The sequence below is a fragment of the Parasteatoda tepidariorum genome, chromosome 8, assembly GCF_982258835.1.
Source record: "Parasteatoda tepidariorum strain Cologne lab strain chromosome 8, Ptep-v5.0, whole genome shotgun sequence".
NCBI lineage: Eukaryota > Metazoa > Arthropoda > Arachnida > Araneae > Theridiidae > Parasteatoda > Parasteatoda tepidariorum.
Window position 1 is genome coordinate 73,971,900 of NC_141762.1, and position 5,701 is coordinate 73,977,600.

Below are 5,701 nucleotides of genomic sequence, written 5' to 3' on the forward strand. Positions count from 1 at the left end.
TTTTAAGAATCATGCATACAAAGTGCTGGTACTTTATACCGTAGTTTGATTAGTATTTTTTTACAATGCAGAAATAACGTAAATTTCACCATATTCTGGTAGCTTTGACTTTTTTTCCCACACTTTATTCTGTAATGATTGTAGATGAGGTAAAACACTAAAGCTTTCACAAAAAGTAAATCTTTTTAATGTAGCAAACAAATTACGGAAATTTGACATTTATGGAAAATGCAACCAGATACTCTATCGAAATCAAGTAAATCATTATTGAGCACAGCAATACAAAAAAACGTCAAAACTTGTTTAAATCTTTATTTTTTCTTTGCACAAATTTTCTTTTTAGGTACCTCATGTGAAATATTTGTTGCAATTTTGGCAGTGATTTTATAAATATACGTTAAGAGTTGTCTCTAATGAGTCCTTTAGATATGTTTCTAAACCGATTTAAAACGACCAGTTTATCCTCAGTCAAAAAGACATCATTAAAAAATTCACAATTTCTAATAAAAGGTCAGGAAATGACTTTTAAGAAAATAGTTTCATAATGGCAGAAAGCAATCTCTCTTCTCTTAAAATAATGATATTTCCCATACAATAATCAGGCAAAACAAGTTACGACAAATAAGTCTAACAATAATTATTTTCCGGTTTTTCCCTTTTATACAACTATATTTATTTATTTTTATCGATAAGAAATAAAAGATAAAGCATTTAAACGTAATATTATGACGATGGAGATAATAATGAAAATGAAAAATTGTGTCCCGCATTTCTATCAGCCTGTAAAATCATGAGTGTTCAGCTAAGGTAGGTTATTGCTATATGGGATTTATCTGATACCTTCGTTTTAGTGTAAAATAATTAAAAAAAAATTTACACAAAAACAGATTCTAGTACACACTCAGATATAAAAACTCTCATTTTTGATAATCCAGTAATCTCTTTAGTTAATTTTGAGAATAATTTTGTTACTATATCACTTGATTTGTGACGAAACGTGAACTTTCAAATGTATGACGAAAATGTTTCTTTAACTCAAAACCTCACCGTAGTGCATTGAGGCAGATTGCTAACTATAATAATAAAACTCGAATGAAGACTAGACGGTCGAAAATTAAGTGATGAAGCAAGCTGACTGGCCTGTATGGTGGTCAAGAAGACAGCCTTGTACCAGGAAGATGCGGGATCGTATCCCCCTTCTGCAATTGGTGTCATTTATTTATCTGTTCTATCTGTCCTTGTGTTGTTATGGCGACACTTATCCAGCTGCATAGCGCCCTTAACGAAATGACCATTAGGAAAGTTAAATACTTTAGACACGACAAGTAGTTTTATTTTATTTTAGTTTATTTACTTATTTATTTATTTTTAATAAAAATAGAATAACGAAATTAGTTTCTTCAAAAAAGTGACGATAGTCACTTGCCCACTTTGATGAAAAACTCGCTCTGAGCATATACCAGGAAACGGTTTCGTCATAAATTAAGAAAATTTCGTCGTATTTAAGCATCTATTTTTTTAACAGTGTAATAATAATATATTGGCTAAAGCGGTAAGACATGCATCAATAATGCTAAAATTGACCTTTTCTGACGTACCTTTTCTACGAAACTATTTATGATATCGCTTTGAAATTCTATGGGGGATATTTGTGATTATATCACTTGTAGGATAATGTTTTAACGTTAACAGGCATATTTTTGAGTGATGAAGGATTTCTGCTCGAAAATGATGAAACTTTTTAAGAAAGTAAAAGTTCTCAGTTCATAATTTTTTGAAAAAATTTTGGCCAAAGATATGTATTAACAGTCATCACACTGTAAACATGTATTTTTAAATATTCTGTGAAAAAAAATGAAGCAATATCTTGCATAGATACTAAGAAAATCTACATCGAAAAAGGTCAGTTTTAGAATTAACGGAATATGCCCAACCGACCCCCCTCAAAAAATGGTTGAAGTTTTGGAATATAAAAGACTCATTTAACATTAAATAAAATAACTACAATTCATTTAAAAAGATTATAAATAAAAAACTTGAGAAACGATTTAACAAAGGCAGAAAATAGTTTACCTTTCGCATATAAATATATTTTCTTTAGGATTAAATATTTTAGGACATAAATAAAAAATAATTATTTCTTTTACAGTTTCATTCTACTTTATGCATTTTATATGAATAAGAAATAAAAGAGAAAGAATTTAAGTATAATATTTTACTGATAGATGATAATAAAGATGAAAGAAGCTGTCCCATATTTCTACCAGCATGTTAAATACGAAGTATTCAGCTGAGGTAAGATAGAGAAGAATAGGATCGAAAGCAATTATAAGAGTATCGACGGAGCAGATGAAAACACCGATAGTTATTGATTCGTCCTTTCCATAGAAACTGCATTATGACAAATCCTCCACATTCTTTCACTTGAGTTTGTAAATACCAATTCTAGTTTTCGATTAAATTTTATCGCATAAGTTACATTTTTCAGAATCTTTTGAAGTGCAAAGAGTATTACTATTGTTTTTTTCCAGTAAACTGATAAAAAGAAAATGCTCGGATGAAATTGATTGAAGTTTAAAGAAAAATATTGTTTTTTAATTTTGCTCCTGTTATGGGGTGTGTTCTGTTTCAACACTGGAGGAATTACTTTGTTATATTTAGAAACTGCAACATATAGCTTTTGAGTTTATTTACTTATCGCAATACAAGGGAATTGGTTTAGTCGAAAAACTTTTTTTTAATTAAAAAGTTTATTTCTGAAATAATGTTTGAAATAGAATACAATATGATTGTATGAAAATTTTAGATATGGTTCTGTTCAGAACTAGAAAAATAATTTTATCTGGATATATCATATGAGATTTAGTTAGGTTTCTTAAAAATAATCGGAATTGTTTTTGTTTTAATTGTAACAAGGAAGATTGTACTTATATCCGAAACTTTGTTTTCGTATAGTTTGAAAACTAATAAATACAGAACAGTTAAAATTCTTTGATAGGTTGGAGCTCCAGTATTTTAAAACAGATCCGAAAGAAACTTCAAATACATGTTTAGATCATGGTAACGAGGGTTCCATTTAAAAAATTAGTTCGAAATTTCATTTATAGAAGGAGCTGTAGGGATTTAACCATATGAAAATTATGCATACAGTATTTTGGCAATTTTATCAGCATTTGTGTTTTTCCATAAATCAAAGTGTTTTCATGTTCAGTTACTTAAATTGTTTTTATTAATCTTTCTTAATAAAGTTTCAATTATATAAAAGCAAATACGGATTACAAAAAAAATCTACATTAAAAACAATACTTTTACAAAATAGGTATCTGTATACCGATAGAAATGTATATTATTAGATCTTTACGTGATTAGATACATCCAAATATATATTCTCAGATAAAGGAAAAAAAAACACACTAAATAGGCAGTTTCCCAATTTGACTTTCGCTTTTAACTCTTACTGCTAGAAAAAACGTCTGAATCAATAGAAAGGTGGAAAAGGAAAAAGATTTCAATATTTACTTTTTCTTTCTTTGCAGCATTACGAGCGACCCTATAACATAACCAACGAGCTCCATAATTGCCAATCTGATGAGGAGTTTTCGTGACACGAGGCGATTTGTAACGGGGACATAAAGGTCTGAACGATCTTTTGTGACATCTGGATTACAAAATGATCCACTAAAGCTGGTCGATGTCGATCATCGCTTTCAGGCTACTCGAAACGCTATTCCTTTTCTCTTCATCATCGAGTGAAACGCATGGATTGACTCTGTAAAACAAGAAGATTGAAATATGGCCGCGATTGTGGAATTGTAATGGAGAAAAAGGAAATTCTATCTAAGAAGATTCGATGGAACAAAGTAACCAGGTTTTATTGAAAGTCTATTGCTTACATGATGTTATCCAGAAATCACTGACTTGGTTCTGCTGTTCGAGTTATATAATGAAAATAAAAGTAAGGTGGTTCTCTTTAACGATGCTGATCATATTTATTACGACTGAAAGATATTCCAGCCAAGCTTGAAATAAAATCACTATCAATCATTTGCCTTTTTTTTCTTTTGGGATATGTATTTTTAGATTTATTTTCAGTTTTATTTCGGATGACGATATTATTGAAACAATAATGGTAGTTTAACAAAATGTTTTGATTTAAGTCAAATTTTAAATTTGTACTCTTTACTTCAAATATCAATAGCAGTCGAAATATTTTTTTCCTTAAGAAAAAAAAATTGAAGTAATGAAATACTTTCACCTAGTTAACTTTTAAGCTAGTTTAACTTATTTCATACAGAATCAAATCTAATTCTTATTTTTGCACTGAATTTTATTACACTGGATTTGTGCAGGATTTGTTTTATACAGAATCAAAAGTTCCTTTTGAGCGACTTTTTATATTGTTTTTGAAATTTTAAAGTAAGAATTTCTAAAACTGTTTCCGTGTGATGGATCTAGGTATTTTGGACCTATGGAGTGGTGGGGACGTATTATTACGCAGATGTCACAAAAAGCAGTAGGCACGCTTCCCGGGTTGGCTAACCACCTGGGTAAACTAATCAATAAAATAAAGAAAAGACCTATCAACAACATTAATTTCTTTTTCTAAAAAAATTAAAAACTCAGAGGAAGAGGATCATAGCTAATTCATTCAATTAAACTCTCCATAAAAAATGTCAAAACTACCCGAATACAATAACTTTTTTCTGCTTTCTGGGAGCATCACAATCTCGGTGATTTTTACCGCATGCCTTGGTAAAGATTTTGGAAAAAGAAACAATAAAAATTGTTTTTTTTTACCATATAAAAGCTTTTTTACCATATGTTAGCATTACCAAATAGCTTACACTACCAATTAAATTACATTTCCAAATAGTACAATAAATTTTCCAGAATTTTTCTACGCGTACCTAACAATTCGCTTTTAAACTTCGCACCAAGAGATTTATTTTTAATACCTTTGTAAAATTGATTTTATCAGTTTATAAACCATTCAATCTATCCATTAAGTACTTAAATTTAATTGGTATATTAGAAAATATGTTAAGCATATTAATTTAACTGACTTAACAATAGTTTTCTGCAACATATGTTTATGAGTAGCAAAGTGGTCTCTGCCACAGTCAGAGAATTTCCTAAAAGCCTTTCACGGCCCATCAAGCGTGGATACATAAGTATCCAATTTTCTTAAAGACCGTATTTGGAGAGAGATTTCTTCTCCATCAATTACCCTGAATGCCAACCAAGAGCTCACTAGAGTCCTCTGATTTTCGTTGGCCAAACTATCTTTGATCGTCCATTTAGCCACCCAAGTGGAAATGAGGCAGGAAGGATTGCTCATGAGATACTTGAATAAGCGGATGTTCCCGAATTGACAAGAGAAGGTTGAAACTGAAAGTATTTTGGGAAAATAAATTAACTATTCCAAAGTCTATCAACTACTGCTGGGTTATTTGAGGTTCGCGTTATTTAGTTGAAACGGAATGGGAGATCGTCTATATCTGTTTCACTAGTTTATATTTAAATTTTCATATTATTTATCTATTATACACAATTTTTAAAGTGATATTTATTGCAGTTAATGTAGTGCGTAATTCAATCTTGTTCCATTCAATATTGTAAAATTGCAATGTTTGGCAGAATAAAAAATAATGAATGCATTTAAATAATATGCTTCAGAAAAAATCGAACTTTTTAAAAGTGG